The 22,658-nt window shown below is 45.4% G+C and overlaps 1 protein-coding gene across 6 annotated transcripts in view; it reads right to left on the bottom strand.

Annotated features, from left to right (window-relative positions):
- The window catches only part of DENND2B (DENN domain containing 2B), a 165,713-nt gene that overhangs the window by 98,862 nt on the left and 44,193 nt on the right, over window positions 1–22,658 (bottom strand). For 2 of the 6 annotated variants that reach the window (XM_026486076.4, XM_048217046.2), the window contains one exon: window positions 8–96. The exons of 3 other annotated variants lie outside the window; for them this stretch is intronic. The gene's annotated coding sequence lies outside the window, so the exon portion shown is untranslated. Of the gene's footprint in view, window positions 1–7; window positions 97–3,619; window positions 3,663–22,658 lie in introns of all 6 variants that reach the window. One more of the 6 variants, XM_057316979.1, reaches the window with a different exon arrangement.

The raw sequence follows: 22,658 nt of genomic DNA on the forward strand, positions 1-22,658 counted from the left end.
TGCTTACCTTGCTGCCTGCCCAGGTTGAGGTGATCGCTTTAACCAGTGCAGGGACTCATGGTACTATTGCTGGTGCCCAAGCAGTCTCTCATCTTCCTGCAATGGAGAGTAAAGACACCAGGTCAGGACCAGTAAGAGTCCCGGGCAAGTCCAGTCACAGCCCAAGCAACAAACATGATACAAACATGGCCTCATCCCTCTGCCCTGCTCAGGGCCTGCAGCCAAAGCCCCGGCTGTCTGTGAGCTGCTGTCACAGCCAGGAACACTGTCATTCCTGTCCAAGAGCTAGCACAGTGCCTGGGACACAACAGGCCCCCTCAATTCAAACCCCCCATGTACATTTCTGCTTTGCGACCTTCTTTTAGATGCACTATTTTGTCTGATCCTCAAACCATTTGAAATACACTGAACAATATCATTACCATTTTATAGATGGGAAAACTGAGGCTCAGAGAGATCAAATGTTTAGTCCACAGTTACATAGCTAGTGCGTTAGGCTGTCAAAGAACTAGGAAACATGGCCACTGTCGTCTAGTCCAGGGCACTTTCCACTAAAGTACACCATATCATCTGATCTTAAGAACTCACAACTTTTTTTGATAGCTGGTATTGAGATACAAGGCTGAGTTCCCCGGGGAAGGTAGAGAAATCTTTCAGAGTCATCTGCGTTAGACCTGACTACCACCATCCTGTTGGCCTGAAGACTTTACGATAGCATCTATGAGATGTGGAAGGTAACGGTGCAGAGATTAGAGGGGAAAGTCCTGCCCCATAGCTATAAATTACCTTACACTTTTCCCAAGTACTCTCATAAATCTTGGCTCATCTGTTCAACACAACTGACCTAAAAGTTAGGACTGGTATTATCATACCAATTTAACAGATTAAAGAGAATCTCAAAGAGAGGTCAAATGACTTGCCCCAGGTCACAGCAGCAGAAAATAACAGATCTAGAAATAGTACTGAGGCCTTTCAGCTCTCGTGTTTGTAGTAAGCAGAGTAGCTGTAGAACACCCATGGAACAGGTGTCAGAAGACCCTGGAAGTGTCTGGTTCTACCACTGACTAACCTCCCAGTTTCCACCTATGAAACCTACCCCATGGGCAACTGTCAGGACTGGATGGACATAAAAAGAGATGATGTGTGGGAAAGCATTCTTCTTAAATTGGGCACTGAGCTAAGAACTTCATTCATCTCAGCTGTTTTTTACCACATACAAACAAACAAAAACCCAGGATAGTTGGTATCTCTCCAAGAGGAGGACACTGGGGCTCAAGGAAGACATTTTTCAGTGCTGCTTCCTAAAACAGTGCCAGAGAGGTCCTGATGGAATCTTTTATGCAGCAATCCCTTGCAGAATCCTTGTGTTTTTATTACCCTCTGATATATCACAAAATTGTCAAAACAAGATTTTAATTGACTCGAGTTTAAAAGGTAAATATAAAAAAAAAAAAGGTAACTGTATGTCAGTAGCTAAAGTAGGAAAAGTGTCAAGAAAATGCAATGGGAAATAACAGGATGGTATAAACCCTAAGTGGTGGGCACCACTGCTGTAGTGAAGCCATCAGAGCTTCAAAGGGGGCAGGGACCAGTGTCCCATTACAGATGCCTGACCTGAGCCAAACACCACCTCAGGAATCCCTCAAAGGCCCCAGTGTCCCACGTCTGCAAAGGAAGACAGGATGAAATGGCAAGTGCAACACCATCAGGTCCCCTTTCCCACAGGCCTCCCCCTCTGTTCTCCCACGGATCCTGAAAATGCACATTGCACTTTCCAGTAGCCATCCTGAGAAAGAGAGGATGCCCATTCACTTCTACACAAGCTAATGCTCACGGTTACAATAGTAGCACCGACTAACATTTACTGAGCACCCACCATGTGTCAGGCATTCTCCTAAGCACTGTGAGGGGCCAGGGGCCAGGACCGGTGCTGAGAACTAAAGTGGATACAAGTCAGTCTCTAAAGTAATCCAGACTTCAAAAAGCCCTCCAGACCAGGCACAGAATGCAGGCCATGCTCCCCCTAGTGGCACGCTGGAGTTCACAGAGGTTCTTTAGAGCCTTGTCCGCAGGGGGAAGGAAGATGGTAAAGGCCCCATGACAGAAGAACGGAACCCTTGCTTGGGTACTGCTGCAGATATAAGCTCTTTGAACTAGTCAGGGCGAGAGGACAGCTGCATCCCTCCACTGCCTCTGCAAGGCTGGATTCAGATGAGCCCTACTTGACCATTCCCGAATGATAGGGCTTTTACAGCCTTATGGGATCTAGGATCTGTTGAAAGGCACACATGCATACTTGTGCCAGAAATCTGGGAGACACCCTTGCATCTTCCTGCCTCTCTCTCCCCATATTCAATCCATTTGCCGATTCCAAATAATTCTATTTCCAAAATGTGTCTGTCCATTTTTCCACCCTCCACTGCCACCTCAGTCTCTTCCCTTGGTTACTGAAAACCCTCCTGGATTGCCCCAGCTTCCACTTTCGTCCTCCCAGCTCCATTCTCCAAGCAGCCGTCTGAATCACCCTTTTACATCCAATCCTGTCATTTCCTGCTTGACGCACTTCAATGGCTTCCCACTGCACTTGAGATAAAATCTAAATTTTGACCAGGACCTAGAAGGCCCTGCTTGATCCTTCTCCAGCCTCCTCTCAGCACACTTCCTGCCCCCCACCTGTGTGTGCCTGCTACACAGGCCTTCTTTTAGATCCCCCAAAGGGCCAGATTTTTCGCAGGCTCTTCCTCTTGGCCTGGGAGACAGCCTCCCCCCACAAGTCTCCCTAACTGGCTTTTACCTTGCCTCAACTTGCCTCTCACCTCCTCTGAGAAGTCTTCCACGATCCTCCAACAGAAATGAGGATTTATCCTTCATAGCACTCACCATAATCTCCAACCAAAATACATTTCCCTTTTCTTTTTTTTTTTTTAAGATTTTATTTATTCAGTTGACAGAGATAGAGACAGCCAGCGAGAGAGGGAACACAAGCAGGGAGAGTGGGAGAGAAAGAAGCAGGCTCCCAGCGGAAGAGCCTGACGTGGGGCTCGATCCCAGAACTCCAGGATCACACCCTGAGCCGGAGGCAGAGGCTTAACGACTGAGCCACCCAGGCGCCCCTACATTTCCCTTTTCTTAAGGCCAGCTTTCCCCTATGAGATCCTTGGGAGCAGGAACCTTGACTGCTTTGCCACCATATTCCCCACATTTAGGATAGGGCCCAGCTGGCTCTCAATAAATAACTGCTGAATGAGTGCAAAGAACCCATTTCATCTTGTCCTACAGGAAGAAGAAACTTAGAACAGCTATTTCATGCCACTCATTGTTTCTTTTCATAGAATTACAAACTATAATTACATCTCCTCTCCTCATGTGCCTTGCCTGTGGGCTCGACCAAAAATTCCTGTAAAGTCTCCCTGTGGTTTGTTTCCCAGAAATTTCCTCGTAAGGTCACTCTTCTAGGGACACACTCCAGGGTTTTATAGCCTCTCCCATTACCCATTACAGGCGCTCCTCCGCCAGTGTCACTGCCAAACCAAGCGGGGTGCAGGAATGGCCCAACTTCCATAGATGAGAAGGTTCTCTCAGGTCAGCCCCATTCAGGGACAAAAACACTTTCTCTTACCTCCACTGTGCAGGTCACTGTGCTTACGAAAAATACATTTTTCCTAAAAAAAAAAAAAGTCATCTTATGTTTTATAATTTAACTCCGTTCTTCCTCTCCCACCGCTCCCTCTGCGCTGCTCCTGCTGTCACCTTTATCGGAAGATCTCCTCCTCCCCAACAAGCAAAACCTTACTTACTGCTTGCAAGCCCTAACTCGGTGATCACCTCCTCTGTGAAATATTTCTTGATCTCTTAGCAGAATCTGTTTGTCTGCTCTGCAATCACACAGCAGTTTGAAGATGACTTTATTGTGGCATTTATAGACTTTATCACTGTCACTCATACCCGTCTCCCCCACGGTCACGAGCCCCATGAGGTCTACCAACGTTACTTTTTCATTCACAGCGGGCACTCTATTAATATGTGTGGGATAAGTCAATCTTGGAAAAAGACTTTTTAAAAAGTAAAAACAGAAGCTGCTGCCTCCATAAGATGAGGGAATCTGAGTGCACAGACTTATACTGAAACCTAAAACGCAGGAGCAGAGCAAGTCTTTTAAAGTCACTCCTTACTTTGGGATCAGTGGAATTCAAGAAAAGTAAGCTGTTATTTTGATATTACTAGTTGGATCCCAGAAGGCCTAAGAGATGCAGTGTAACTTCAGCCACCTGTGGGAGCCGAGCTCCAGTGCCCATCAGACAGTGGAGTCCAGCCGCCTCTGCCCCGGGGACATCTAGCTCTGCCCAGGCAGCAGGGGAATCCGGCACGTGTCCTGCGGGTTCTCCACTGGGCTCTGGCTGCCGCGTGAACATGCAGGTTTACACAAGAGCCCTTCAGGGCTTTACAGCTTTCTTCTTCTGCCTGAGTGGCAATGTGGTTAGAAAGGGAAAAATTCAAAATGCAGGAGTAGAGAAGGATCTCACCAGCCCAGGTCCAGCCAGGGTGGTGAGATCTTGAGCAAATCTCTGCCCCACTCAGGGCCTCCACTTTTCCCTGCACGTAAGGAGAGGGCTGCCGGGCTGTTGGGCTGCTGCAACTAGCTGTTCTTTAAGGGTCCTTATAACTTGAATGTTCTGTTGCAGTCACCCAATCCAACTGTTCCTTCCCAGTCACCTAGTCCCACTACTTTCAGGAAGACTTATTGCTTCGGGGGCTCCAGAGTCTCCTCCCAGCCTTTCAGCAGAGTCCCTGGCCTGGTGCTCTGGAGTCATCTACCTGGGCTCAGATGGAAGACCGGCCCCAGAAAAAGCAGCCTCTCCCAGAGAAGATGGGAGATTCAGGCTTCTTGCCTAAAGAAGGCTGAAAAGAGAAGAAAGATGCCAAACACAGGATGGGGAATTTGGGAATGACCTGGGAAGTGCCTTGGAAGGAGTCTGAGCATCTGCCAGGGACTCACTCCTAGCCATCGGTCTGAGACAAAGCCACTTTTACAAAGCAGAAGAACTGGCAATATCTAAGTTCTCTTGAAAGATAATATGCCTACTGCAAATCAAGCAGTCTCCTCGTGGCCTCCATAGCACCTGTGAACCAACAAAACAACTGTCTACGTCCCGATGGCCATGCCAGCCATCCCTGCTTCTGTCAGGAGCCCCGTGCAGCCGGCCCCCCAGGGGGCCAGCCACGGCTACACATACTCTGCTTCTGCTTGTACAGATGAAACAGCCGTTCTATGCGTGAGTCCTGGTATTTAACGGCAGGAAATTCTCTGGGGTCCTTACTCCTGCCCTAATCCCACCTGTCTCCCACCCGTCTGACACCCTCCCACCCAACACTAAGGCTCTGAACTAAAAGAGTGTGGGATTCAGCCTGTAACTATCCTGGATCCCACCGTCCTGTGGTGAAGCAGCTACTGGACATCTTCGTGCTGAGTTGAGCACACTCTCCTTTAGTCTGTTGGTCTCCCAGCCCTAGTTCACCTCTACTCAGCTCACAACCCCTAATATGAAATTCAAAATTCAGATCTCCAGGGCACAAGATACTCAGTGGCTTGATCCAATCTCTTGGAGTATCTGTCACAATGCTCATATACGGGCTAATTTCCTAAAATCTCTCAAATCCACAGATGACTGGCTACTGTCCCTTACTAAGTCTGAGCATTTTAACACTGGGACACGTAAACAGTCTGGGGCCAAGAAAGACTGGACTGAGGAGACAATATTCCAGACCCCTTCTAAAACCACCATTTTACCTTTCCAGAATGGGCTTCTCATGCTTACTTGCCTTAGAACTCTGAGCTCAACCAAGATCTTAACCCGTCACGACCGAAGCTTCAGGACAGCGGAGACAGAGCACAGAGTGGGGGGCAAGGAGATGGGGGGATAAGAAGAACGTGGACTCAGATGGCTGTTCCACAATATAACCAAAAAAATACCTTGAGCCTGAAAGAAAAAGTACCCCTCAGAATAAGATCTGGGCAAAGCTGCGGGAGATGTGGGCCCAGACCGTGTCACTTCCTTCATGCTATCTCCCCTGATTTTCCCTGCCTGGACTGGATTCTCTACCCACAGCCCCTATACTCCTTGAAACAGTCTACTACTCCGTTGTTAGCCATGCTCACTGCCTTGTATTTGAGTGTACAAGGCTTATTCAACTTAATTCTCCTACTAGCCTATAAGCCTATAATATTCTTTAGGGCAAGAACTATGACTTAACTCTGATTTCTAGTTTAGGACTCTGTACCAAGCACAATTAACATATTTTTAATATATGAACTAATGAAACCAACCAACTAATCAATCTAATTAATAAGGGATCAATAAAACCACAAAACCTAAACCATTTGGTGCTTAGCACCTCACAGTGGTCCAGGGTTCCCAAGGTATGGTGTGTATAGAAGATGACTGATTATAAGTGGTATATGGACATTTAAAAAATGTTAAATACTTTCACATTTATCTTAATGTGCATAAGAAAACAACATAACCAGCTATTAACCCCATTTTCACTGATCTCATTGATTAGACCAATGTGAAAGTAGGTAAAGCTGGCCTACAAACAACACTGGAGTTAGGGGTGATGGCTCCTGTGCAGTTGAAAATCTTCATATCACTTTTGACTTCCCCAAAATTTAACGACTAAGAGCCTACTGCAGACTGGAGTTCTTACCAGTTAACACGTAGTTTGTATGTTACATGTATTCTGGACCACATTCTTACAATAAAGCAAACTAGAGAAAAGAAAATGCTATCAGGAAAATCATAGGAAAAGAGAATGCTTCCACAGTATTATAATGTGTTTATCCAAAAAAATGATGCACTGAGAAGAGCTTTTCATTTCTCTGGCATTCTTCCCAAAAAGTCATAACCTCAATCTAATTATGAGAAAACATCAAACAAAGCTGACTTGAGGGACATTCGATAAAATACCTGACTCGTACTCCCTCAAAAGTCTCAAGGTCATAAAGACAAGGACAGACTGTGGAACTGTCACAGATTGGAGGACATTAAGAAGACACAACACATACATGTAATGTGGGAGTCTGGATTAGATCCTGAAGAGGAAAAACTAATGAAATCCAAATTAAGTCTGTAGTTGACATTACACTATTACTAACTTCTTGTTGATAACTGTACTATAGTTCTATAAGATTAGGGAAACTTGTATTGTCTCTGCAGCTTATCTGTAAGTTTAAAATTATTTAAAAATAAAAGCCCTAAAAAAGCCAATTTCAAGATCAGTAAATAAAAGCAGATACAGGGGCGTTGGGGTGGCTCGTCGGTTGAGCGTTTGGCTTGATTTTGGCTCAGGTTGTGATCTCAGGGTCATGGGATCGAGCCCCGTGTCAGGCTCTGCGCTCAGCATGGGGTCTGCTTGAGATTCTCTCTCTCCCTCTCCCTCTGCCCCTCGCCCCACTCATGCACTCCCTCCCTCCCTCTCTGTCAAAATAAATAAATAAAATCTTTTTTTAAAAAGTATATACAGTACAAATCATAAGGATGGGTAAGAACGGCTCAAGTTTGAGTAGAACTACAGCAGTCACTCCTCGTACCCTACATCCAAGAAAAGCTGCCACCAGAGTGAGAATTCTGGCTGTAGAAGAATATTTAGTAAAATAGTAAAGTGTTCACTTTATATTACTTTGAGAAAAGTAATAAATTATCCCATTTTGTTAAAAAAATATATATCACATATTTATTGCATAGAAAAATATGTTAAAATAAAAATAACCTATACTAAATAAAATACAGATGGCATTTGTTAATAGTAAATGGGACACAGCTTTTAGAAAGTAACTTGGCTACATCAATTAAAATGCTCATATCCTTTGACTCAGTATCCTCGCTTCTAGGAAGTTATCCTAAAAAAAAACACTTCCAAAGTATGAGGCGGGAAAATGCCTACTCCCAGCATAATTTAAAATAATGAAAAATTAGGAACAACTCCATGTCAGTCATTACTAGACTGGTAAATTTCAAGTATATTTTGACCAAGACCCAGAGTAATAAATACATATGCAATATAGTAATGCAGCGTGCACATGCATGAGAGGGCATGTGTGTATGTATAAAACCAAAACAAAAAGTTTTCTCAAAACGGTGCCTATCTTTACCATGTGTGATGCTAGTTCATTAAGAAAGCAAACAAAGTTTGTATAGCCCCCACTAAATTTATTTTCCAACCCACTAATGATGACCTACAGTCTGAGAAACACTGCACTGGACTACTGTGCAGCCATTAAAAGGGATGACTACAGTCCCCAAGCTGGTGATGGCGACTGGCTCTAGGGGAAGAGGAGACGGTGGGAGGAAGACCTGCCCTCATGGTACGCCTTTTGCACCTTTTGAACTTACAACACATACAGTATTATTTATGTGAAAATTAACCTTAAGTGATGACTGTGAAGACTTTAACAGCATCAGGCAACACTAACTGTGCACCACAAAGCTATAATTCACTACACTACACAAACACATACAAGTGAAAAAGGAAGACACTCCAACAAAGTGCTGGGATAGGATTTAAAACAGTCAACTGGACACCTTCCATCTTTCTGAAAAGGTTCCTTCCCCCACCAAGCCATTGTTCATCCATTCATATTTTTAATTACGTACAAGCTCTTCTGAGCAATGGGATCATTTCCTATTAGTCTTTGAATTTCCAACAGGCTATAATGCTGTGTTTTCTTTATACATAGCAAGTACTCAGTAAGTATTTATTAAATAAGCAATATCACAAGCAAAACTCAAGAACAAAGAAATATGAAAAGTGGCAAGGACATAAAGAAGGAAGCACCAGCCACTAGAGAGAGATTAAGTACAAGTTATACTAAAACATGTCATTACTTTCATTTAATAAAGTTAATATAAAATTATTATAGAGAATAAAGGAGACAATATATGAAATATACAGTGATAGATAGCAAGTGATCTATAAAAAATAGTTTGGGGTTTAAAAAATACTATGTATACCTATTTCCATGATATACATTTGTATAGGATACATATATACATAAACATAGATATGCACACATACGTATCAAAGAATGCCAGGGACACAATTTTTCTGGACTTCAGAAAAACTTCTCTTGATCTTAAGGATAAAACAGAAATACACTGGCAGCTGGTAACTCAGGACAGCTGGGCCCAAACGGTGTTGCAAAATGGATCGATATCAACTAGGAAGAAGCGCTCTGGAGCACCTAGAAGTTTGGTCCATCTGCTCCAGACCCTATCACAGTCACCCTTTTTATCAATGACTTGGGAAAGACAAGCTTATCTAAAATGCCTATGACAAACCAAATGGGAGGGATAGTTAATATACTAGAGAGAATCAGGAAGAAAGGCCTCCACAAACTGGAACCATAGGTTAAATATAGCAAGATGACATTTAAAAAAAAAACAAAAGATATTATTTTACACTTAAGTTTAGGAAAAAAAACTGTACTAACAACAGGATGAAGATGGTAGAAGCGAGGGAGACTTGAGAAATGGTTCAATATGAGTCAACTGATGAGTCAATGTGATTTTTAGGTTCACTGACTAAAATTCAGAGCCCAGATCAAATAAGGTCCATGTCTTCACTCTGCTCCATTCCCATTAGCACAACAGTGCGTCCAGGGGTACACACGCTATATTTGCAGACCCAGGGGCAAATGGAGTCTTAATAACATCTCAGGCAAGTATAATGAAGGAAAAAAAGAAAATCAAGTCTACGGAGCCTCTTAAGCTGAGAAATAAGCTAACATGTCTGGTTCGTGAGGCTCTTAAGCCCTCCTTCAGAACACAAAGATACCACTTTTATGCCTATGGAGTCATCTTGGGGGACTTGTGGCTGGATGAGGTAAAGAAAGCTCATGGGAAGGAGGGCCCACTGAGCCCTGCCTGATCAGCCCTTTGTCTTTGCTGCTATTCATACTGGAACCTCCCATCTGGGGCTCTGACCACCCGAGCTTCAGTAAGGACACAGAGAAGCTCAGGGGCTCTGACCACCCGAGCTTCAGTAAGGACACAGAGAAGCTCAGGAACCTCAACAATTCTTACCCATCGCCTCCCTGAACTATGGTTCATCATGATCAGAATTACAAAGTGATATGTTTAACTATCAGAGTGAATTCTTGTGGATCTTTAGCCTTCTATACTAAGCCGTCATCTGACAGCTGTTGGTGAGCAAGGACTTGGGTTTGACTACTCTAACAGAAACATGAGACAGCAGGAATGCAGGCAGCATTTCAGCTCCATCAGGCATGGATGAGATATATACATAGCAGCTTATCTCCCATAATGGAAAAGTACGATGCTTCTTCTAGGTACCGAAGAAGAATCAGTGAGAGAGAAGAGCAGCAGCCCCTCAAAACCCAGGTCTTATCCTAGGAACATAGAAGGAGGCCCCGGTCTGCAGATGAGTGTCACACTAAATAAACTGCAACATCCTACTGTACAAGATGCCATTACTTAAACCTTTCTCTCTCTTTTTCCTAAGGATAAGAACCTAGAAGTTTCTAGAACGATTAGCTCCTTAACAATACACACACTAGGAAGGGTGCCTGGGTGGCTCAGTCAGCCTCTGACTCTTGATTTTGGCTCAGGTCATGATCTTGGGGTCCTGAAACTGAGCCCTGTGTCAGGTTCCACACTCAGTGGGGAGTCTGCTTCTCTCTCCTCTCCCTCTGGCCCTCCCCCCACTCGTGCTAAAATAAAATAAATAATAAAATAATAAATAAATCTTAAAAAAAAACAAAACAATACATGCACTAGGTGTATCCCATCTTTATGTAAAATAGAACTAGTTGCCTTTTGTGTACAAAGAGGCGTTTTCAAAAGTTCATTCACTTAGGGATCAATATAGAAGAACCTATGCAACAGGGCGAAAACATTAGGCTCCAGGTTGCAAGGAAGGGAAGATAGATGAGATGATGAGGGGAAAACAGAGGAATGTGAAGGGAGTGAAGAGAGCAATTTAAGATCCTTGAAGGACAGAAACAGGAGGACGCTTGTTTGGAAGTCTGAGAATAGCATATTTGGGGGAATTCCTGAGCATTACTCCCAAGGATGTCAAGGAACATATTTGAGTACCACTTAGCCTTTTGAAGGAAAGAAAGATTTCAGAAAGCCTATTATTCCGTCAGTGTCAGGGTTCTTTCCCCTGGGTTAACATGATTGCCCAAAGCCCATGTAACTGGGTGACTAACTGCTAAATGACTGGGAAGTGGGGAGAGCAGAGTACAAAAAACAAAGGGTCAAAGACCACTGTCCCTGGCACAGCAGATGCCAGCAGGCTTCTTTCTCATAAGCCATGGGACTCCAGAGCCTATATCTCAGAGACACTGGCTCTCCTCAAACCCCAGCCAGCAAAGGATGTCAATCATGAGAAAGTCCTCAAGGCGCTGAAAGACTGCAGCCACTCCTGTGAATGCAGCTAACACCTGAGGTGTGTGGGACACACCTCTTCCAAGGAAAAGGCCTCCAGGAGCTGAGGAGAGGAAGTCTGCTTGGGGAAAATGCAACAAGAAGATGAGGCCTGACTCTATGTCCTCCCAAGAAAATGACCACTGTTTATTAAATTATTCCTTTTCAGACACGGTGTGTTCAGACACAGCGAGCAGCCAACCACAGAGGGCCAGAAATCCAGAGAGAGCTGCAAGAGTGTGACAGGCGAACATGAAGACTCTACTTGCGAACTCTGCAGGCTGGCAAGATGCTTCTGAGGACACCAAAGGTGACCCTCATCTCTACTTCTTTTTCAACCATGACCTCTCTCTCTGCTCTCTCCCCTGCCGTATGGGCAATGAGAATAGACACAAGGAGAGAGGATCAAGAGCTGGTTTTGGTGGGTTTTTTGAGATATTTATTTATTTATTCATTCATTTATTCTATTCATTTATTTATTTGAAAGAGAGAGAGAACAAGTGGGGAGGACGGCAGAGGCAGAGGGAAAAGTAGGCTCCTCGCCAAGCAGGGAGCCCAGTGCGATCCCAGGATGCCGGGGTCACAACCCGAGCGGAAGGAAGCCGCTTAACCAACTGAGCCACCAGGTGCCCCAGATCAGGAGCTATTTTAACAGAAAACAAGAACGTGAAGGATGATTGACTGTGAAGGCAAGGAAGGGTCCAGATTCTGGCTCTGATCACGGGGCGCCAGTCACCGCATCAGGGATACAGACAAGCAGGATATTCCACAGTGATTCCACTGCATCGGGCTATTCCGGGCTATTCCATGGCTTTGCTATAGTCATGTCTGAGTTCAACAAAGAGGTGAAGCCGCTCCAACACAGGAAGTGATTTAGACAACGAGACGGACAAGAGTGAAGGACAGGGATGGAGGATGAGGTGAGGGACAAGAAAAACAGTGAAGGAGAAAATAAAAGAGGAAGGAGAAAGAAAGAGGGGAGTGGAAGAAAGTGTGTGTGTGTGTGTCTGTCTGTGTCTGTGTGTCTGTCTGTGTCTGTGTGTCTGTGTGTGTGTCTGTGTGTGTCTGTGTGTGTGTCTGTGTGTCTGCCTGTGTCTGTGTGTCTGTGTGTGTGTTTGTGTGTGTCTGTGTGTCTGTCTGTGTGTGTGTGTGTCTGTGTGTGTGTCTGTGTCTGTGTGTGTGTGTCTGTGTCTGTGTGTGTGTCTGTGTGTGTCTGTGTGTGTGTCTGTGTGTGTCTGTGTCTGTGTGTGTCTGTCTGTGTGTGTGTGTCTGTCTGTGTGTGTCTGTGTCTGTCTGTCTGTGTCTGTGTGTGTCTGTCTGTGTGTGTGTGTCTGTGTGTGTGTGTCTGTGTCTGTCTGTCTGTGTCTGTGTGTGTGTGTCTGTCTGTGTCTGTGTGTCTGTGTGTGTGTCTGTGTGTGTGTCTGTGTGTCTGTGTGTGTGTCTGTGTGTGTCTGTGTGTGTGTCTGTGTGTGTGTCTGTGTGTCTGTGTGTGTGTCTGTGTGTCTGTGTGTGTGTCTGTGTCTGTGTGTCTGTGTGTGTCTGTGTGTGTGTCTGTGTCTGTGTGTGTGTGTGTGCGCGCGCGCGCTTTAGGAGGAGATGGGGAGAGGAAGTGGATAACGCAAACACAGCTGTAAATGTAACTCTGCAAACACTGAGTTCTTGGCTGCTGATTATCACTGCCCATAGTCTGTGAACAGCAGTCGTGTCCTCCTCAGTAGTTAGGTTCTGTGGTCAGCACATAAGGTGAAAAGCACATGGAGTCAAATCACTCTCGAAATTCCCTTAGAAAAGTACCACAATGGAAAGCAGCCCATCTCCCAGCAAACCCAATTCAGTACTTTTCAAATACATTTTTTGTGCACTCAAGAATCTCAGAACTAGAAGGACCCAAGGAATCCATCGTCCTTGTCTAGTAACTTAAATATATATATATATATATTTTTTTTTTCTGAGTAGTAAAATCACTCATCTGATCTGAATACTTTTGAGTAAACTTCATTTTGCTCAGAGATTAATAATCACCTAATGTCACCCAATTAGACAGGACTCTTCCCTGATCCCACACTCTTTCCTCCATGTATTCTTCTCTTCAAATTCCCCGAGGAGATAGAAAGCTGAGACTGGAGGCCCAGTTCTACCACTAAATAGCTGTGTGAGTTGGGAATAGCACCTTGGTTCTAATCCCCATCTGGAAAATGAAACCAGACTAGATGAACTGTAAAAGCCCACACAATTCTGAGATACTGAATGAAAAAGTACCTTGAAAAGTGGAAAGCATTTCATAAACGTAAGCTATCGGTAACAGTCTACTCTGATAGGGCAGACATTCTGACATCTTCTGCATTTCCCTCAACTTCATCCTTCACATCCCATGTCTAGGTCCTACTTGTTCTACTTCTAAATACTCTCTGGGTTTTACCGTCTTCTTCTCTATCCCTGTTGCTGATGTCCTATACTCTTTAGTAGGTCTCCTTACTGCCAGTCTCTGCCCTCTCCAAAATTACCCTACTTTCTTCTACAAGAGTGATTTTCACAGAATCCCACCTCCACTGCCTCACTTCCATCTCCTATGCACCGAGGCAGAAGTTCCAGGGTTCAAATTTCCAGCTCTGCACCGCCACACCTACCACTCCCAAGGCGGACAATCAGTGACCCTGACCACGCCACATTCTTTCTATGTTCTTGCTCTTCTCCACCTCCAGAACACTTCCTATCTCTCCTTTGCTTTTATAAAGTTAATCTGCCTCCTCCAAGAAAGATTTCCTATTGTTTTAAGACACAACTTTCTCATTCCTGAACTATAAATATATTCCGTTAGTAACCAAACACAGTAAGATCTTTGATATCCTCTAATTGTTTAACAAATTTTGTCTCTCCCGGAGATTACAGGTTCTCTCAGGCAGCAAACAAGCAGGATATAATATTTGCATCACAATGCTGGTTAAGCTGAAAAATTCCACAAGTACTTGATGACTGCCTAAAGGCTGAAAAAGCAAGATCTGGGTTTTCTCTCCTGTCCTTGACCATTCACAGGAAATGTTGGGGGCACAGGAGGAGGAGGGGAAAGGGAAGCAATGGAATCAATGCTCTTCCCAACTCCTGAAGTACCTTCCCCCCTTTTCTTTCTGCTTTCACCCACTCTGGGGTGGAAAGCCCCTCTCTATCATCACAGGTTCAAACCAACCTCTTCTCTAAGGATGAGCCTGAGCACAGACAGGCAGTGTGCACGGCTGTATTTAGCTCCAGTCTTAATGTCCTATCAGTCTGTGTGAAGGCAGCAGTTGCTCACAATCCCTGAAGGTGATGGGAAGATAAAGGGAAGAGAGAGACACAGAGGGAAGAAGAGCCAAGATTGGCAATAATTTTATAATATACATTTCAGATTTGGGCCTTTGAGGTAGGTCCACTTCAAATTAAGCCCCACCTGTTCTCAAACCCCAAAGAGGCAGGGCATCCACGAAAAGGTTCTGTAACCTGCCAGGACACAGACACCTCTACGAGCTCTGCCGGTAGGGACCGGCAACTACAAACATGCTTCTTCTCATCCTTAGGGAGCCAGTACACTGGGAGGTGGTGCTCTGGCTGGCCAGCCCACCTCTCAGACCCTGTGCCTCTGCCCCAGAACACTCTAGGCCAAGACCCCTGACAGACAAGAATCGCATACGTATAATACAGATGCAGAGTGGGGAAGGCTACCGTGGGACCAGCTCTATTCCCAGAGGAAGGCATCCATGGCCAACATACCCAGGGTATTCAGCAATGCAAGCACAACCAAGCAGGTCCAAACCCACCTCCCCACGACTACTGGCTTCCAGCTACTCTGGAACACATCTCTGCAAAAATTCCCGGCTTCCGTGTTCGCCACAGCCAGCTTCCTCCATTCCCTCTCCAGATTTACTCCCCTTTCCATTAGTGTTCACTCCCACCCTTCACTTCCAGCCATCACACACACACACACACACACACACACACACACACAGAGCGCCTTGGGTAGTATCTGGGCAAGGAGCCTCTCTTTCAGGCTCATTTTCTGCCCAGCATGTTCATTCTTTTTAATGCTCTCTTGGGTCCTTTTACTTTACAGGAGCTGATGTTGGTACCCTCTGTTAAGATTTTAACAGATGAAGGTGGCACCTGCCTTTAAGCATGAGAAGACACCAACAGGAACCATCCGGCGTCAGCATACCCTGACTGGGAAGACAGCCAGCTACACGGCAACCAGAATACAGATTCTCTCCCCTGCCTCTAAGCTGCTTCTTCGCGAAAGGCATCTGCTGCTCGCATCTCCAGGGCTGCAGCAAGATCACAGGAAACTGAGCCCCATCTCACTCCTCCCTCCCTCCCTTCCACACTGGCAAGGAGACAGGGAAGCAAGTCGGAAAAAGTTTTAAGAAGAATCAGTACCACACCACATCCCATGAAAAGCGAGCTCCTGCTTCCAGGACGGCAAGAAAGGGCAATTCTTCCTTAAACTCCTGGCTATCTCCGTGCTGGCCTCGGTGGAACCGCCTTAGTATTCCGCATCCCTGAGCCCTGCAGCCACCGCACCCAGCAGAGCCCTAGAGGCAGAGAGTCAGAGTCGGGCAGAAAGGAATGTAGACAGTGGGAAGTGCCCAGCTAAGAAGGAAACCAAGAGCTTACCACAGCTTCCTGGGCCCAGAAGGGGATGATGCAGGCTCTCAGAAGAAGGGCTCTAGCAGCCTAGAGACCTTGAAGGTCCTCTTATCTGAAAGGCCAGAAGAAGAGAAAAGTATAGCAGTGGGAAGACACCCAGATAGAACAAGCCTGGGCCGGCCCCAGACGGCTTCTAGTAAGCAGTGGCTATATCTGAATGTGAGCAAGAGTGTTAGAAACAAACCCTAAGCTACCGACAGCCCCAGAGAAACCCAAGGCAGGCCTGGGGTGGGGATGTCTGAACCTCTTAGTAGAAGCTTTTGCTGATGGCTTTATCACCTGCTTTCCATGCAGAGGCTTCATTTTTTCCCACGTTCTTAGGGGAGGAGGGTGGAACCAGACCGGGTACCCAACATCTGACAGGAAAGGAAAGCTGGTAAGCAGATGGGCTTCACGGGCTCCAATGGCTCCCAGTTCTATCCCCTACTCTCTCTGTCATGCTTCAGAAGTCATAAAACGTCTTCCATCCCTACTGTGAGGTGCAGGCTTCCCAAGAAGCCCCACCACGGTTCCCAGAAGCCCATATGTGAGGCAAGGCTAAGCAAAGAGGAAGATCTTTCTCACAGAAGAGCTTTCTCCAATTGTCACCTGTTATGGCTTTGTGAGGTTCTGTCCCAGGATAAGCTAGGGGAAGGAGCAGAACACAGACAGGAAATCAGAAATGCCTTCCTGCTGTATACAAAGTGTCCCCAGTAAGAGTATCAAAAGAAAATAATCAGATAATTTTAATAAAAAACTAGTTAAATCATAAAAGGCTTTCCCTTCCAAGAAAAGGACAATTCCTAATAGATTCTAAAACAGGCAGATAATGCTTCTCCATCTGCTATCCAACCCTCAGTTTGGACACCCTCATCGGTTGTTAGCATTAACACAAAATGCACAGACACACAGAAACACACATGCATATTCATTCCTCAAAGCTTTGTGCCCATAGCCAAGGCCGCAAGACCCCTTCCAATTTCAGGTCCCGGCGGGGACAGGAGAGGGCAAGAATGAGACCAAGGCTTTTCCCAAGCAAAGGCTTTGGCCTCCAACAGGACTGGGGGTGGCATGAGACACCCCCACATGCGGGAAGGCGGCTGAGTACCTGGAATCTCCCCTTCCTCCACGGCACCAGTAAACTAGCTGATGTCATCTCTCTGGTAGCCACACGTCTGCCTCCCAGGCCCTGGGATTTTGCCTATGCTCACCTCAAAATTGCACAATAAGTGTCTGCAGCTGGTTATAGCTCAGTTACTTACAGCCTGGTACCAATGGAGCAAAGGTGAAAGGTCTGCTACTTAGAAGAACCATTCGTTTCACCCTGCCCTGAGGCTACAGATTTTATTCTCAAACCATGATCATAACGCATGCTGCTGTTTCAAAGACAGGAGACGAAGATGAGCTCAAACCACCCCTGGGCGCCAGAGAAAGAAGGCCAAAGAAAGAGGAAATCAGCTGTGGAGGAACTTCTCTGGAACTAAATGATACAAACTGTCCCCAGGCAAAAACACATGGATAAGTTTCCCACTCTAACAGGAAATTCTCAGTCACTTGGAACCTAGCGGAGATTGGAATTTTATTCAAAAAATTGTTCCATTTTCCCGAATTGTTCATTCCACGAGGAGATGCTGCAGTTTACACATAAGAGCACAGGGACGTCTTCAGTTTTCACAAACTGGCAGCAGATTTCTCCCACTGGAAATGTACGCAGCTTCAAACTAGAAGCTTTCCATTTAAGACCTCATACAGCATCACAACAAGGATGTTTTATTTCCCACTCAAAAATAGGAGGGGATAATTCAATTAATTCCATGAAACAACATGCTTAAAGAATGTGGTCCTGTCATAATTAGATCGTGATTTTCAAAGTGGGGTTACTTCTTCAGTCCTTAAGCTAAAGTATTTCCTGGAGAGACACACAGTGGGGAGAAAAAGAGCTTAGGCCAAGGCAGGCATGGCACACTCCAGCACCTCTAGCTACCTCCTAGAGACTCAGATAAACGGCAGGACCCGGACCACACCTTCCTGATCTAGCTCCAGGCCCTCGGCAGCACCTCTCTTCCTTTCCATAGGACAAGAATACAGTTAGCCCCTTCTAAGGTAACAGTACCAACAGGGGTGAAGGCTGAAGACTAGGACCAGTCCTTTATCCGTCAGTCACTTTTATGAGTTGAAGACCTTTTCCCAAAGAAACAATATTAGACGTGGTAGCTGGATGCCCAGATAAGCTCATTACCGAATAATATGGCCAAAATATTGTTTGTATATAATAAGCCTACAAAAAATACCTGTGTAAATACTAGGAGTAAAACAAAACATAAGAGAAATGAAATTAAATGATTTTTACATATCCAAAGTAGTGGTCCTAGAAGAAAGACAGGTTAATTATAAGATGGGTATTTTTAGGGATTTCAAAAGGCATTCACAAGGACAAGATGTGTGGCACTGATTTTCACACCATCTAATTTCATTCCCAAATGCCTGACTTTCCTTTGCGAAGTGTTCTGACATCATGCTTCTCAGCTATGATTAGGGCTAGCTTTTCCTCCACACTCTAAGAGGCAAGGGGACAAGGAGGGTACTTCCTGAGCTAACGAAGCAAAATATGTAGGAGAGAAAGAGGTTGGAAGAAGTGGGTTAAAGAGGATATGAGTGGGGTTTAAAAAACACCTACCTGAGGGTGACAGTCTGAGCTATGATTGGTGAGAGACACAGAAGCCAGAGAGCTTATGAGGATCCAGAACTGGGGCGGCAGGAGGACACATCAGGCATCACCTGACAGCTACCAGGTGGGCCATCTGCTTTGGACAACTTGGTTTAAGACCAAATGGGATGGGCGAAAGTACCAAATAGCCAGACATGGGCTCACAACCCTTATCAAGCCCCACGCCAAACCATTATTTTGCCTAGGTGATACTGACATTCATAATAAACACATCTACAAAGCCTACAGGAAATGCTTACTGCCTGCTCCCTTAGAGCTGGATGATTTCGAGTATCTAGCTATCTAAAGAACAGGAAGTATCCCAGAATTCTAGGTCACCTAGCTCTAACAGTCCCAGTAAAGTAAAGGACGCCCTCATTCGCGAGTGTAGGGTCAAGATGGAGTCAGAGCTTACAGAAAACAAAAATATATGGGATGGGCACTCTGGTATATGTCACAAGGACTCAGATAAAGAACTGCAAAATAGCAAAGAAGGTCCCGCTGAAAGTATACAGAATCAATTAAGTAACTCTCCTCCCAGAACTATTCCACTCAGTTCTATGTTTCAGCAGCCCAAGAGCCTCCCAGGGTTGGTCACAGAAATAGTGCATACACTAACTTATCACTAACCCTGCAGAGAGAAGCATCCTCTACACTCATTTAGGAAAGTTTCTGCTGATTATGTCCGACAACAGATCACAGGACAGCGAAAGACTCTGGAGACTGTCTTCGTCTAACTCATTCTGCACTGAAGAAACCAATGTAAACTTTTAACTGTAAAGAAAAAGTACAAACTAGGCAAGATCTGATAAAAATCCCAGAATTATTTCAGAAGGGGACAGGTAGAGAAAAGGGAAAAAAGGTAGCTCTGCCTATCTGAGTAGGTGTACATGGGGGCTGTGGTTTACATAAGAAGATGTTAAACCATTTTGTTTCTTCTTCAAACACCTGTCTCTCATGAACACCAAGAGGGCATCTCTCAGTTCTTTTGTCTACTTTTATTTCCTAGTTCCTGGTGATAGGATCCCCCATATTCCCCCCTTCTTGCTGCAATCACCTTGAGGGCACAAGAACTGGAACACAGCCATGCACAGAAGGAGTGATCAACAAAACGCAGAAGTTGGACATGTTAGGAAACATTTAAGGTTTCTGGAAACTACAACTTCCAAGGACCATTCTCCACATGATGAGGAAATCAAAGCCAGGTGAGGATCTGGGCTGAGTTTCAAATATTCCTGGGGTTATAAAGGAGGTAGAAGGTGGGAGGTGGAATTCTGGAACCAAACCCACAGAAGGCCAACCCTCCCACGTCCCAAGGGTGACAGCAAACAGGTGTGGACCCAGAGCAAGCCCAGGGATAGACAAGGCAATTATCTCCTGAAGTCATCCTGGTCAAGAAATTTCCACCATTTTGTTATCACATTTTAGACATTTTCAAAGTGATTATATACATTAATTTTATCTGTATTTAAATTTGCATTTCCTTCTGATACTCTTAGTAATGGTTCTCTACCTACACAGCCTGTCCACTCTCTCCTTGATCCCCCAGACTCACTCGCTGGGTTCCCATTTCACGTCCACAGATTTCCTGACTTTTTTATCATAAGGTCCCTTTTGACAAAAGGAAATTGAGACATAGAAATGTGCCTTGCGCAATACCACACCACAAATTAGTAGTGCAGCAGGGACTAGAATCCAGTTCTCCGAACTCTGGTCCAGCACTCTTTCCACTGACCACAACACCTCCGCTTTAGGGGGAACATCTGCCCTAGAGCACCAAGACCAAGAATCAAAACAGTTTATCTGCTTGTCTTCTTAAGCAAAACAACACAGCCAGAATGTTTGGCAGAGACTAACTAAATATTTCCTTTGTGCTCTACGCCAGAGGGGAAGACTGTGGGAGTTAGGTAGGCGCAGCGCACAGGGAAACTGAAGGAAAGACCACTGCTAGGCCAGCAGATGGGTGGCATAAGAGGAAAACCCAATCTTGAACCAAAGACAAGCTAGGGGCAAGGGAATCAGAACTGGGGGAAAAAAAAGGTTGAGATTTAAAAACGTAAATGTAAATAGGCCGTCATCTAACAATTGACCAAACAGAAGTCAGAAGAGATACATGACAGTACCAAGCAATGTAGATAGGAATCTATGGGTATGAGATGGGAACCGGGAACTCGAGAGAGAGACAGGCTAGAGGCAAAGAACCACTAGCACGGAGCGTCGTTAGTGGAACTGGAAGGGAACTCAAGGGAACCAAACGAGGTTCTTCCAACAGGAGAACAAGACCCAAGATCAGTCTGAAGGAAGACTTGGGGTAATAGAAGAAGTCACTGTACAGAACAAGGTCCACTGATTTAAAAAATAATCCTACCTGAATTAGCTAAGAGAGAAAGTCTCCCAAAGTCTGAAAGCTATGAACAGAGTGAAAAAGTTATTACCACCAAGTAAAATTCACTTGAGCTTTCCGAGGACTTTTTAAGAAAGAAAATGCTTCAATGGGCACATAAGATCCCTCAATTATGTCAGAAGCTCTGAAATCAGGATGGTTCAAATGAACAAGAAGAAAAGGGGAGCTAGCACAAAGGAACACAGAGCTGAGGCAGGCCTTCTACCACTGCCCCTCTTGTACCTACCGTGAGCCACGGTCCAGCACACAGTGGCATCAACCTCAGCGGGGGGGGGGGAGCTGTGTCTGTGCTCTGGCTGGACAGGCGGACATTGAGAGCAGGGTTGAGGTAGCCTCACTGGCAAAGTCCACCACGGGTGGTCACGCTCCCCATAGGGCCACCTCTCCTCTCACATGCCACAACACAGACTGGGGAAAGGGAAAGAAGGAACCTGGAGCTCTGAACCTCAAAGAGTTTACATTTTACTGGAGCAGCCAAGACATTCCAGAGAACCAGGAAATCCTGCATCCACACAACAAGAATCAATGAGCAGTCCAGCCTCTGGGCTTGGAAGACAACCCTTTCTTAGGGGAGAGTACTGACAACTAAGGCAGTGAATGGCAAAAGAAAAAAGGATCTGATTAACTCAAAGATCACAGCGAAAGAGAATTGAGGAGACAGATTAATTGCTTCCTGATTGTGAACTAATCCACTCACTAGGCCAAGCCTAGGACACAAAGAGTTAAGCCAGGGACAGAATTTTAATAATGAGGGTGGAGGATGGGGTTGGGGGGCGGGCAGCTCTTCTCCAGGTGGAAAAATTGAGAAAGCAGACAAAAGGAAGGAGTGACCTCCATGGAAGCAGGGAAATCCCCCATCCAAGGCCTCATTTGTAATCAAGGCAGAAAGGACTGAACTAATGTAAACAGGCCAGGGAAGCTAATGTGCCCTTCTCCAGAGAGGCCAAGGCACACACTTCCCCTAGCATGGCCCTGGAAATGCAGAAGGTAAGTGTTCCCTCGGACAAGAGAGACAGGCTAGAAGAGTTGGGGAATTCCCAAGCTGCTTTTAGGCTTTTTTTCCCTATTCCCAGGCCCTCAGCATTCACAAAAACTCCAGGGCACGAAGACCTTGTAGAAGGTGGAAGCTAAGACTACACTGTCTGAAGGAAAAGGAGTTTGCCCCAAGTTCCCACAAGAGAGACTCAGAAGAAAACGGCCAGGCAGAGCAGCAGGACCACCCCCAAATCTGAGCACCTAGGCCACAGTCCTGCGGGCTTCCCACACCCCTCCTTAGCATGAATGCAATAAACAGCTGCCCTGGAGAAAACAATGGGCTTTTGTCTATGCCTCTGCCTTTAGATTATCTTGGAGAACCAAACAGGATAATTCCTTTAGAGGAGTGGTTCCCTTAAATACTGGTCCAGGCCATGATAAGTTTTTTACCATCTACAGCATCCCTCTCAAATAA

Source organism: Ursus arctos, unplaced genomic scaffold (assembly GCF_023065955.2).
Source record: "Ursus arctos isolate Adak ecotype North America unplaced genomic scaffold, UrsArc2.0 scaffold_22, whole genome shotgun sequence".
Classification (NCBI taxonomy): domain Eukaryota; kingdom Metazoa; phylum Chordata; class Mammalia; order Carnivora; family Ursidae; genus Ursus; species Ursus arctos.